Source organism: Pinus tabuliformis, chromosome 4_2 (genome assembly GCF_031772625.1).
Source record: "Pinus tabuliformis cultivar Carrire ecotype Pingquan chromosome 4_2, CPIR1, whole genome shotgun sequence".
NCBI classification, from domain to species: Eukaryota; Viridiplantae; Streptophyta; class Pinopsida; order Pinales; family Pinaceae; genus Pinus; species Pinus tabuliformis.
In genome coordinates, this window is record NC_142304.1 from 884601733 (window position 1) to 884616795 (window position 15063).

The window sequence follows — 15063 nt, forward strand, 5'->3', positions numbered from 1 at the left end:
CTCGCAATGAGGCACATCTTTGTGTTGGAATGGGGACCCCTAGGTCTAAGTTTTCCCTAAGTTTTGAGTCAATTTTGTAATATTGTCAAGTATCCACAATTTGAGGAGCGGAGCGCGCAGAACGTTAAAAGTTAAAGTGGCTTTTAGGAAGGTAAAAACCCCTTATTTTGTAAAGGGATGGGTTATTTTGATTATACAATGGACTTCACCCATGGTTCATGGACCATGGTAATGTAATTTAAAGCTATAAAGGGAAGTCATCTAGGAATTATTAGAAGGCAGTTGATGAATGAGGTCTTGAGTCTATTTTGTCTATAATTCTGTATTCTAGAAAAGGGGAAGGCTCTTGCAGCTAAGTGCACGGAGACCTTGGTAAGTCTACAATTGAGTGCGCAGACCCATGTAGCTATGTGCGCAGGGTCAAAAGAAGTGTATGTATTGAATATTTGAATTAATAAAGAAAGTTTGAACCAAATCCGTGTGTTATTTGTATATTTATATGTTTTTGCGTTTTATGCTCGATTATGATTTGAATCTCTGTGATATTGTCTTAATTGCATTGCGAAGGTTCATATCTACTTTTGTATGTTAACTTATGCATGTTATAGCACTTAGGCAAAGTTCATATATCTAATTAAGTAGAAACTTATTTAAGTTAGTGATTCTAAAGATAAGAGTTTGTGAAGTTCAAATCAGGCTCTAGATTAAGGAAATGCCTCATTGCTACATCACATAACATTCTAGATGTAGAAACCTAGTTCTAGTATCCTCCAATACTTCCTCGGGTAAGACTATAGTCGACACTAAGCAGATTGTTTCCGAAAGGGTCGATAGTGTAGGGTTTTTTTGGTTAGCGCAGCTATCTCTGAACCTAGGTCGAAGTCCCCTAAAGCCAACACAACATTAGGAACCCAATATGAAACCATTACCAACACCTCTGTGTCTATCAAATTTCGTCACTCGTTGGAGATTTCTCTTTCCACTTGAGTGATTTATTCCTAAATTGGTTGAGGGGTCAACTCTCGATAATGAGTGGTTAATCTCTCAATATGAGATTTATCTCTAGACCCGCCTCATTCTTGATAGTAGGATTCTCCTCCCCTAACTTTGGACCTTTTTCAAGGCATGAAAACCAAGCAAAGGGATGAGAGGTCTGAGATAGGCACATGTAATCTGACAAAAGTTGAGGGTCCCAAACATAGTCCATTTTCCTTGACCAAGCTTCCTAGTGGCTAAGAAAACTTGTAGCTTGAAACATCTATGAAAAAATATCAAGGACTAAGTCAAGTATTAGTAGTAAAGTTGCAGGAACAAAGAATCCCAACATACCTAAACCCAATAAGATCACTGAGTGCTAAGGAGGACTCTCCTAGAGGGCAATGTTGTACTGCCATCTTGACCTAGTGTGAGGAGTGATGTGCTATGTGCCTAGAAAAAGATATGAATTCCCAACGAACTAGAGTGACATGAAAAAGAGCACCAACCTTGGTCTAGGAAGAAGTTATTATCGGGAAAAATCCATTAAATAGGAAATTTACGACATGTTGGAGTAGGTTGAATAGGAAGGGAGGCCTGATGAAAGAGGATTGGACATGAATTTACAAAGCCACCCATTGTGGATGCTCTTCATACCAATTCTTGATATGAAAATCCATGTTTGGCATGCAAAATCTCAAAAGGATAGCCATTGATGGCTGGATGAATTATAATAATGTGTCGATCATGCAAATTCATGAGATAGGTGTTGGAGAATCAAGTAAGGAAATAATTAAAATAATTCTCCTATCCTTAATAACTACTTGTGAACTTATGTTAGCTTCTTATTATTCTTTATTCAATTATTTTCATCAAATAATTATCAAGACCATAAACCATGAAGATCATAAAAGACAATGGACATAATATGTAGGCTCTAATATAGGGAAAAACCCCTCTAAGGGGAGAACATAGGAATAATTTCTTATCTTCTTATAGAATCATATCAAGTGAGAAATCCAAGACCCAAACACCAAGACCAAGTCATCCCTCCTTCCAAGATTTTCCAACAAGTCAAATTCTCCACAAGTCAATGATGGTCAAACCCTTCCAAAACTGGTCAAGCTTCAAATTTTGGCCTCCTACAATAGACCTGCAATTTTCAACCTTCCTGTAACTCTGAAATTTCGCACGTGTGGGAGTTTTTAGGGTAAATTTCCTTCTCTTTTGACCTTTCTTTCTCTCTCCTTGACTTTGACTTGTTTCCTTGTCCTTTTCGCTCATTTTCCTCCTTTCTCAAGAGGTCGAACTTGATTCATATCTCCTTCTAATGAGGTCAAGATGCTCTTATATATACACATCTTAGGAGGTCAAATTGCGCGAACCAAGGCTGAGTTGAAGAGGTAGGGCTAAGTTGGTCTTGTAGTGAAAAAAATAACATTTTGACTCAAAACAAAATCATTTTTACACTTTCTTATCAAATTCCAAATGGGACTTGACTTCTACACTTATGAAAAAATATTATTTTGTCTTGACAAACCCTAGAATCATGAAGAACATGCTTGACCTAGAAGACAAATCAATTTGAGAATGAAACCCATGCTTAAAATAATAACTTTTTTTCTTCTTTTTACAAAAATATACAATGCCATAAGTACAAAGGTAATTATGAATCTAAATCTACTTACATTCTCCAACACTCCCTCTTAAATAGGGAGGTATTTAGAATGACATAACTGGTACAAATTCTCTCAAATTGAAATATTCTCATAATAAGATTCAGATTGATAAGCCATCTTTAAGCATCAACATCATAACCAACCAAGCTCTATCTCTCCACTTGATCAAATCACAATGTTGGGAGGATTTACATGAGATACCATACTACCTCTCAAGGCACATATCCCATCCAAATGTTCACTGGGTATGTCCTTCTATGACTATTCTTATCTTCGATTCCAAATCCTAAAAGAATATTCGTCCCCTTTAAAGACTCTTGTCTTGGATACCCTATCCAATATTCAAAGAGTGTCGGCCCGCAGGATCACTTCCCTTCTTGGATTTGCAATTCTCAAGGAGTATGAATCCTAGATGCTTATCCAATCCTCCATTTTCCATTCTCCCTCCATGGTCTCCATTAGGCATATGATTGTTAGCCTTGGCCTAGTGCATGACACACGAATAAAAAAATTAAAATGTACATCGTCACTCCCTCTCAACCAAAGAGGAGATTCTCATTCCCTCTTGATCAAAGAATAGATCCTTACTCCTCCTCAAACATTAAATAGTTTACTTACTCCCTCTTTATTATAGAGGAGATTGCTCACTTCCTTTTAACTAGGAGATATAACCATGAGCTCTTTATCTTGTCTCAAACTATTTTTTCTTAGACAAAAATGAGTAGAGTTGTATTAAAAAAATACACAAGGTTTACATCTTCAAAATTTAGATCAAACTAGATATAAAAAACAACACTAGCCTTCTCTCGATATATTCCCAAAGACTAATGAAAGGTCGACACTTGACACAACTAAATGATTACAAAATTAATCCTTAAGACTTGAAATAGCATCACTAGGACTAAATCTGATCATAACTTCATGTTTACATAACATAGGACCACTTCCAAAAAAGACTAAACAATCGTTCCCCTGCATGCTTACAAAAAGACAAAATTTCTCTTTCATGGGCTATCAGAGAGTATTATTCATTGTCAATGGCTGGCCTATTTAGGTCAATCTCGTGCTTTCCAATATCCTCCTAATGATTGGAAAAATACACTTGAGTATCCTTCCCTATTTTTAAGGCCATTACCATACTCCTCATGGCATCAACTTCACCAACCAATTAAGAAACTTGAAATTGAAGGGACAAAATCTTGTTTGTGAGCTCAATTTGGCAGTGAGACATCTGGCATAACTTTACATGCAAATCGTAGTTAGCCCCATGGAAAGCTTCATGGGAGGACAAGAAGTGTGAGCACGGGTTGTCAGCCAAAGAGGTCTTAGAATCATATTTTGTTCATTTTTCTTTGCTAATTATCAACCAGACCCAAAAGGGAGGGAGGAGGAAACATAGTCAATAGTATGTTGATACCTTCCCAATTTAGGACTAGGAGAGAAAAACAATTTGCTGAATGCTTTATAGTAGAAATATGAGCCAAAAGGATGACACAATTTCCAAATGCAAGTAGAAAATTCATAGACATAACCTTACATAACTTTATCATGTTTCCAATACTTATCTTATGCCCAATAAAAGATCGAAATTCCTAGGAGTTGTTATCCTGACCCAAATTTTGGCAAAATACTCAACTAGAGATTGAAAAAATAGAGGCACCTTCCTTCAAAGAGAAATGATGCAATTTGAGCTATTTAAGGCCAAACTTCCCTGGGTCCGATTGGTTGGCCTTTGAACCAGAAAGCCCCACGTGTAAAAATTCCCACGAACTAGAGTGCTTTGCCCACTCTGTTACAATCCTGAAGAGAAATTGAAGTCTAAATAGGAGTTATTCATAGAGATTCCACTATGGAAACTGTCTTAATACCACAATCGAGATTGGAAGACAAACTAGGGCCTAATTCTCAAACACCTAGGAGGGAAGAAAAATCGAAGGAAGGAGAATGGAGTTTAATGGCTTTGAGGGAAGGTCCCTTGCCAATTTAATGCTACCATCCCTAAATATTCACATGAATCTAATCATCACAACAATACATTTATGTGCCTTGATCAATATTATTCATCATTACACTAGTTGAAGGGTGTTTCGAATGCTTGAGCAAATCAATTTTGATGTTTGGAGCATATGAGCCAGGGGAAAATGGATGTGCATGATGAGAGCAGATATAAATGGACATATTGAGGATAAATTGTGCCAATGATTATCCTTCCATATGCGTGAAGGAGATATATGCCATCATTATTCAATGCAGAACTAAATCAGGGAGAGGGATTAATAAGGTTGAAGGATTTAATGGGATTGTAATTTTCCATTTCCCAATTCCAAGAATAGTGAAACTTAGTTGTCTCTTCTAATGTTATTATATTACTTAGGGAATCAAACAACTAGATATTTACACATTAAAATTTAGCTCAGTTTCTTCCATAATGCAAGCCAGGTTCTCCATCATATCTGCTTCTGAATTATTGGATCTAAGGATATGCCAAGAGTCCCTATAATGGAAGAATGCCATCAAATTTTTTATTCTTTGGAGAATTCTGGAAAGGGAGCTATCTTTTGGGAGCTTTTTCAAATTCAAATGTTGGATCATTACTATAGAGTCCCCTAAAGTGATTATATCTTCCACTCCTTTACCCTTAGCAATAAATAGAACTTACATTAGACCATACATCTTTTCTTGGTTATTTGATCTTCTTATGTAAGCCCCGCCAAAGTATAAGATCCATTTTTTTTGTTGCATCCTCTAGACTTCCATTTCATATTTTGAAATATAGAGTTTCCAACCAGGGCACTTAGATTTATAAGGGGTTGACCATTTCTTCTTTTAGATTCCAATCTTCTACTCAAATAGTCAACCATAATAATATAAAAGAATGAAGAAAGGGGGTGGCCTTGCTTGAGCCCCTTTGAGGCCTTGAAGAAGCGGGAGCCCCTACCATTAATTAAGGGAGAAATCTAGGGTGAGATGATACATAAATCCACCCATTGTATGATTTTTCCTTGAAACCCCATCTTATGCATGAATTTGAAGAGGAATCTATACCAGACTTCGCCAAAAAGAAAAAACATGTATAATTTGAGCACCATGCCCTAATCTCCCCTCCAACTAGAATCCATCGATTCTTGAATCATGATGATATTATCGAAGATCTACGTTTCAGGGATGAAACCTCCTTGGTTCTCATATATTATGCATGGGGGAAATTTCTTGAGTCTTAGAGCCATAATTTTTTCGATAATTTTATATGAGACATTATAGAGGGGGATTGACCTAAATCTGGCAAAGGACGAGGGATTCCTTTTCTTTGGGATTAAACCTAGGAAGGAGGAGTTAATGCCACCTCCCATACATAATCTTTTGAGAGAGTAGCCCACCATTTGTACCAAATATTTGTGAATTAAATCCCATAAGCATTGGAAAAAAAGAGAAGGGAAGCCATGGGCCTGGGAGCCTTGTCCGAGTGAAAGGAGAACACTGCCCAACAAATTTCTTCAACTGATGGAGAGATTGTGAGCTGGGCATTCATTTCTTTCGTCACATATTCTAGAATATTTTCCAACATGAAATTTTCTGCTTTGTCATTGCTTTGGTCAAGGGCATGGTATAAGTTTTTGAAGTGAACGAAAGATGCATTTTGGATAGCTTGGAAGTAATCTATTTTTTGTCATTGTATTTCGATTTATGAGATGTTATTTTTCCTTTCCCTATTCCTTTCTTGGTTCGAAAAAAATTGTATTCTTATCTCCAAATTGTAACCAAACACTTCTATATTTTCGTCTCTAGAACTCTTCTTCCCGCCTTAATTTGGCATGATAAGACTAGAAGATTTGTAATTATTGTTACAATAAATAATTTGAGGCAAGATCAAATTCCAATTGAGATTTAATGTACTACACTTTCCATTCTAAGGAAACAAGGGAGTCTTGGTCTTCAAATTTCCCTTTTTTGAGTCACATCTTGATATCTTGCTTAAGTCTTTTGATTTTATTTTCCCAATGGTTATAGGATTTCCTTCCACCCATTGGTTCCAAGAATCAGACACCATCGTAGAGAAACATAAGGCTTGTAACCAAAGGGATGAGAATATGAAAGCGAGGGGGCCATAATTGGGAGGGAGATTCATTTTCAACTTGATGGGACGATGATCAGATCCATTCCAGTGAAAGATGAAGGATTGAATCGACAACTTTTCTAAGAGAAACATGTCATATATTAAGAAACTTTCAAGTCTTGCAACAATGTGCCCTAAGCTAGTCCTCATGTTATTCCAAGTGAAGTGCATTCTAGAGGGTTTGATATTCAAAAGGTGCATAGAATTAATAAAAATATCCATGGATTCTTGGAAGGGATCTCGAGCCATAGATCCTCCTCTCTTCTCTTTCTCATTGAGGGTGGTCTTAAAATAACCTCCTATTATATATTTCTACCCAAATTCAGAGTATTTTAAATCCGTTAGGGATTGTCGACTTTCTTGCTTATTTTTAAAGAAAACAAGCATGTAGAGATTAATGATTGAATATACCTAGTTTAAGGCTAAAATTTGGAAGTAAGTGGCGATCCAATGTTTTATTTCCTGTTGTTCAACAATTTGAACCGATCCAGGTCCTACAAAGTTCCCATGCCAACAGACGCTCCTCAAGAACTTACTACATAAAAAAATACTTTTTCTCCAAATATTATTCTGTTGAGATGAGAACTCAAACTCATCCATTTTAGTCTCCTGGAAGAGGGCTACAACTATTTTGCTATTAATGATTTTGCCTCATCTATTCTTTTCTTTGTACTGAAGCCTTTGCAATGCCCGCAGGTTATAATTATTACTTACCTTTAGGATGTGATGCCCCTTTCGAGGGGCCTGCTGCTCTTTAATTTTTGCCTTCTTTCCTTCCATAGTTTGCTAATTTACGAGGAATGGTACTCTAGAAGCCCAACCCCTTATCCTTTTCCATTAGTTCCTTCCTTTTTTTTATTATTATTGGTTTTCCTCCCTATTCTTCTAATTGTCTATCCATATTTTATTTCTCATTCGTTGAGTTAGCTACAGGGGTTGGGCCTGTAGCTTCATTTTAGGAAAGGTATGCCTCCTCTTCTTCCTCTGATGATTCATCTAAGGAATCTTGGCATCTTCAAGAGTTTGATTCTCCTTTAACAATGATTTATCACCTTGATGGATGTCTGGTTCCTGAGATTCCTAAGAAAGACCTTCTTCTTCATTCAAGTTTGTCATAGCTTCATATTTTTTATTCGTATCTTTGCAGTTTCTTGATTGGGTTGGATGCTCCTTATTTTCCCTGGATTTATTTTTTATTCCTCATCCCTTTAATTATTCTAGGGTTTGTTATTTATTGGGGCATTTTGTTCTTTTGAATTGCTGCCATTGTTCCCCCTGTTCCATTTGAATTTTAGGAGGGGCTGGTGATTTTGAACAATTTCTTGAAAAATGACCGTATTCGTGACAAATTTTTCATTTTAAGGGAAGTTGATCTTAATCAACCTCCTGAATGTGATAACAATTTTCCATACACAAATTGATTGCTACCTAGAGCCCTTTCTCTAGATCCACTTCAACGCATATTTAGGCACAAGAAAACAATCCCTCCCTAGGTTCTGCGCAATCAATATACTTCCCCAAATAATTTCCATTCATCTTGAATGTAGCATCATTTGAACATTGCAGAGGTAGGTACAACAGTTTAACCCAGACTAGAACGAATGTGGGGATATCACAACCTAGAGTAAAATTAGGGCTCTACCAATCCAAGTAAAGCCCTTGAGTTCCTATGAAATACACACCACTTTTGAAGATCATGTCCTGATCCTCCTTGAGTTCGAAATAAAAATTGAAGAAACCCTTACCAACAAAAGAATATACAACTTCCCCTTTCATTTTCGACTTCCAATTTGTATCAATCTAGGATTTTATTGATCTAGGGAAAGGCCATAGACCTATAAATTTCTAAATCAAACCTTGATCTACAATCTGAAGCACCCTTATCTTAGCTTGTACAGTCAAGATCAAAATCTTTGGAATTTTGTCACAAGTTGCAGGGGTTGGGCTTGTAACTTCCTTTGAGGAAAGGTACACCTCCTCTTCTTCTTTGATGATTCATGTGAGGAATCTTGGGAGTCTTCAAGAGTTTGATTATCCTTTACTAGGGATTTCTCACTTAGATGGTCATCTGGTTTGTTATATTCCTGAGAAGGGCCTTCTTCTTCGTTCAAGTTTGTCAAAGATTCATATTTGTTACTTAGATCTTTGTGGTTTCCTGATTGGGTTGGACTCTCATTATTTTTCCTGGATTTGTTTTTTATTCCTGGTCCCTTCGATTGTTGGGATGATTTCCCTTGATTTGGGGCTTGTTGTCTATTGGGACCTTTTCTTCTTTTCGATTGCTACCATTGTTCCCCCTATTCCCCTTGACTTTCAGGAGGGGATGGTGATTTTGAATAGCTTATGGAAAAATGACCTTATTTGTGACAAATCCTACATGTGAAGGGAATTTGATAATAATCAAACTCCTAAATGTGATTCCAATCATCCATACACATATTGATTGTTGTTGGGATCCCTTTGTCTAGATCCACTTCAACACAGATTCGAGCACATGAAAATAATCCCTCCCTAGGATCTATGCAACCAATATACTTCCGCAAATAATTTATAATCAATCTAAATGTAGTGTCATTCCAACAATGCAGAGAGAGGTATGAAAATTTAACCCATAATGGAATAGCTATGGGAATATCATAGTCTAGATTAAAATCAGGGCTCCATGGATTCAGGTAAAACCCTTGAGGCCCCATAAAATATGGATCGCTTCTGAAGGCCACATCACAATCCTCCTTAAGTTAGAAATAAAAAGTGAAGAAACCCTTCCCAACAAAAGAAGATACAACTTCTACTTTCATTGTTGGCTTCCAATTTGTATCAATCCAAGATTTTAGTGATCTAGGGGAAGGCCATAGATGCGTAAATTGCACAATCAAACCTGAATTTGCAAGTTGAAGCACCCTTGTCCTAGTTTGAGGAGCCGAGATCACAAACTTTGGAATTTCTTCAATATTTTTGACAAACTTCAAAGGAGAGGGGTTTTGGAACTTAGGGCCATTAGCGAATAGGTTGTTAAAGGTCACAACCTCCTTGGAGAGCTGAGACTCATTGGCTAAATCATCCATGGTGGCTGCTTGAATAGCTAAAATTCAAGATGGGAGAAATGATATGGAAGAAAATGAACTACAAGAATATTGATCTTGAGAGAGAAAGGAGCAACATCTTTCACAAGAAAAACACCAGAGAAAATTAATGAGATCAAGGTCGAGCACACCTAATGCCAAAGCTAGCCGAAAGAGATTGCAGCCCAGGGCCGCATGCCTAGGCCACAAGACCTAGGGTTTCCACATAATTACATTTTTCTATACCAACACTGCAGAGACACCCACACCCCAACTTGTCTCAAACTTTATCAATACATCAACTACTAGTTATTTCATGGAGATCCTCAAGTAGTTGCACGACTTCTCCTTTTCTTTACATATCATCATATTAAGATTTTACCTTTTATAAAGTTAGGGAGCCAAACACTTTCTTCAATCTGTGACATGGTTCAGGCCATCAACCTTTCATATCACTAGGAATTATATTGAGCCAATCAAGGTATAGCTAGTCGTAACTCCCTCTAATCATGAAAGTGATCTTAATTGTCATCGAAACATAAACACCAGGTTATCTTTTTGTACCACTACCTTTCAATCACAAGATGATGTAGACATATTGGCCATATAATCCTCTAAGGATTACCGAATCCATGTACCCTTTGAATTGAGTTCAAAACAAACAGTTGTAGATACACTTGATTCAACTGCCATTATGCATTTTTGCAACATTCTTCTAGTAGAAAAACTATATACCAACTAGATAAAAAATACCAAAACATCAATATCATAATTACCTCATCATGATGACCTTTTGCCAAGATATGAAATTATTCTTACTTGATTCCTTTGAGATCAACATCCTTCCGCATGGTCTATCTCTATATTGTAGAAAAATCCTTCTCCATGCTTTCAATTTTCAATCAAGTTCCCATGGAATGAACTAATAAACAAGCTACAATATCTTCTTCCTTGGAGTTGTCATTGTCAACTCTATTTATTTATTTAGGAGACCATAATTGATGTTGATCAATATCATCATGTCTAAGTCATGCTATCTTATATAATATTCTTGATCTTTTTCCATTTCAATACATTCCAGACCCCAAGCATCAAGTAACCACATGGAAGACCTATCATGCTCATGTTACTGAGCGCATTCTTACGATCCCCTCTTCTTGCAACATTATTGTAGATATGGATTCTATCTACTAGTGAAGAGTTACTAAAGACATGTATACTTCTTCTTTCACATAGCCATCTAATCATTCTTCCCATGAATGAGCCCGCTTCTATCCTTATTGAAGATAATTTTCCCTCTTTAAGAGAAGAAAGACTTCAATTATGTCTTTCATACTGCAACTTTACCATCATCACCCCTTCATCCTTAAAGACTATTGTTTCCATACTAAATGGGGTATATATCAGTCATGTCATAATGCTTCTTCCAAATATTAAAGATCCTCCCCTAAATGATGGTTCTTATGGAGGATCCTAGCGATCCTTTTTGCAAGACGACTACCTCTAACATTATGTTAGAAAATACTTGGATGAAATGTGATGTGCAAGATGGTCCAAATATTCTCATTCTTGTCATCTAGATGACTTATTCCAAATCAATTTGATCATTTAGACTTCAAATATTCTACTATCGTATGCTTCATTCTATGATGCCATGCTTCATAAAAACCAAGACTCTTCTGCTACTTTCTTATAAAATAAAGACAAATTGAAAATAAACCTAATATATGTGGAGCTCATTCAATAGTATAGATCCTTGCAATATTCACCTTTCGACTTCTTTTCAGGTTTTTTTTTTCAGCTATGTGAGCTCCACCCATTTCCTTCCTTTTGTTGTTTTTGTTGTTTTATGGATTTTCTGGAGAATCCCTCTTCAAATGTCCATATTCATTTTACCCATAGTATTGTATTTTGGACATATCTTGTTTTTCTTTTGATTTACCAAACTCCCCTTTATTCTTCTTGTATTTTACAACAAAGGCTTGAGACTTTTCATTTGGTTCAACGTTCTCTTTTGCCTTCAATCTTGTTTCTTCCAAGATTCATTGAGCCCATAGTTCATCAAAGGTTGTAGTATCTTTTCTTGAGTAGACACTAGTCGCAAAACTACTCCATTCAGGTGGCAATGAATTTAGACACAAGTAGTCATCTCTGAATCAGAGCTGACTTCCCCAAGCCCTTGCAGTTGATCCCTCAATTATGAGATCTTCATAAGATATGTGGCTATATCTTCATTCTTTGACATCCTTGTTTTATATAGTTGATTCCTCAAGGATATTTTCAGAGCTGAGGTACTTATAGAGTACAATTTCACCAACTTATCATAGATTTATTTAGATGTACTCAAATCAAAAGCAAATGGTATGAGATGATCCTTTGTAGAATCAATAAGAATCCTTTGTGCCCTCACTTCTCCCTACTTGTATTTTTCTAATTCTTGAGTCTTCTCTTTTTCTAGTTCAGTAATTTTGCTAATAACATAGTCCATGGCTTCATTTTCTATGAACATCAAATCAATCCTTTTCTTCTATGCAAGAAAGTTTTTTGATCCACTGATCTTATTTCTCTCCTTGCAAAACAAAGTCATTTGATTTGTAGATTGAGACATGGAAGATAATATGGTACTTACTTGTCAAATGAGTGTCCTTCTAGATGATCCTTTTGGCTATTTTGAAGCTTCAAGAACCTTCAAGATACTTCAAAGATATCCTTCAATAGCAAAGAATCTTCAAGAGAGAGAAATATAGTTTTTCTTCTTCAAGGTGCACTAGATAGCCTTCAATGAGAGCTTATAGTCTTCTTCCTTCTAGGTCAATAGATCTTCTTCCTTATGCCCTTCCTTTTGTCCTTAGCAAGTGATTTCCTTTGATAATAAATCTCCTCTTGTGCCAACAAGAATGATCTTCAAGCTACATTCTCTTCTCCTTAGCTCTGATACCATGTTGCAGAATCAAGAAGGGCAAAAATCAAAACAATTCTCCTATCCTTAATAACTGCTTGTGAACTCATGTTAGCTTCTTATTATTATTTATTCAATTTTTTCTCATCAAACAATTATCAAGTCCATAAACCATGAATATCATAAAAGACAATGGACACAAGATGTAGGCTCCAAGCTAGGGAAAAACCTCTTCAAGGGGAAGACCTAGAAATAATTTCTTCTCTTCTCATATAATTAGATCAAATGAGAAATCCAAGACCAAACACCAAGACCAAGTCCACTCACAAGCCCCAAGTCAACCCTCATTCGAGGCTTTTCCAATAAGTCAAAGTATCCACAAGTTAATGATGATAAAACCATTCCAAAATTGGTCAAACTTCAGATTTCGGCCTCCTGAAACAAACCTGCAATTTTCGGCCTTCCCACAACTCTAAAATTTCACATGTATGGGCATTTTGCGGGCATATTTCCTTCTCTTTCGATCTTGCTTTCTCTCTCCTTGACTTTGACTTCTTTCCTTATCCTTTTTCCTGATTTCCCTCCTTTCTCAAGATATAAAACTTTCTTAATGAGGTAGAGATGCTATTATATATAAACATCTTAGGAGGTTGAATTGCCACAAATAGGGCTGACTTGAAGAGGCAATGTTGACTTGGTCTTGTAGTGACAAAAATTGACATTTTGACTCAAAACAAAATTCTTTTTACACTTTCTTATCAAAGTCCAAATGGGACTTGACTTCTAGACTTATGAAAAATATTCTTTTTACTTGAAAACCCCTAGAAGCATGAAGAACATGCTTTACCTAGAAGACAAATCAATTTGAGCATGAAACCTATGCTTAAAATAATACTTTTTTTTTCTTATTTTTACAAATATATACAATGTCATAAGTACAAAGGAAATTATGAAGACCAAATCTAGTTACATTCTCCAACAATATGTACTATCATCCATGTTAAATCTCTGCAATATACTAAAATTCCATTTTTCACAGATTACAAGACTCAGCAATGAATGCGAAACAATTCCTCTAGGTGGTGAGTTGTGGCAGCAATCAACATTTCATGCATGTCTTAATTGTTCTCTGGGGGGTCGTGTTGCCACATCCCGCCAACTCGTGGATTAGTGGGTAAATGGAAACACGTTTCCCTTGCCTCTACATCCTCCCCTGCAACACCCCCCCATCCCCTTCCCCTTCCCCCAACATTGGTCACCCCATCTAGGGGGGATGTTTGAAAATTTCAATATAAAGAAAACAATTATTTTTATTATATCAAAAAATAATAAAGTGATATTTGTAATCTAAAAAAATTGAAATTATTGTAAAATATGAAGACTATTTTTGGCAACTATACATTTACTATGGAAAAATATAACAAAAGTGTCATATCAGGCGATAATGGAAATGTTAATATAAGAGAGATGTGTAATTCCTTCAATACTCAACATATAGTTGATATTTAAAATAATAATAATCATAAATAGAACATTTCAATGACAACTTGAAGTAAGTAAATTGTCAACTCTCTCTCTCTCTCTCTCTCTCTCTGTATATATATATATATATATATATATATATATATATATATATATATATATATATATATATATATATATATATATATATATATATATATATATATATATATATATATCGATAGATAGATAGATAGATAGATAGATAGATATAAAGGAAGAAAATATACCACATAAATAAAAATCCAGAGTAGTTGTTATGCCTATTTAAATCAAATCTTAGAAATTTTTGGAGGAAAATTCTTATTCATAAAACTAAAGAAAATAATATGATTCCCTTGAAAAATTGGAATTTCTATCTTAAAAATATTTATGAATCCCCTAACAACATGAACACCATTTCAAATGTCCCTATAGAAGATGAAATATTTTATCTGGAAGACATTGAGTTTGGGTTAAGTGACTCGCTATTGGGAAAGCTAAGGACATTGAAAGATATCAAGATGAAATTTTGAAGATAGAAGGGTATATCCTCATTTCTGATTTACACGAACTCTTCAGTTTGGTAGTAAAACAAGGCTTCCCTAAGCCTTGGACATAGAACCTTATTGTTCTTATCTTTAAAAGTAGAGACGAGAATTCCCTCCAATTATAACACCATTATGATCAACCCTATTTTTGATAACATATATAAAATTATTTTGGAAAAGAAGATTAGCCGATGGCTTGAAAGCCATGATAAAAGAGATAAAGGCCAAGCTAGGTTAAGAAGATATCATTCAACTATGCACTAACTTGTTATTCTCTAGATCA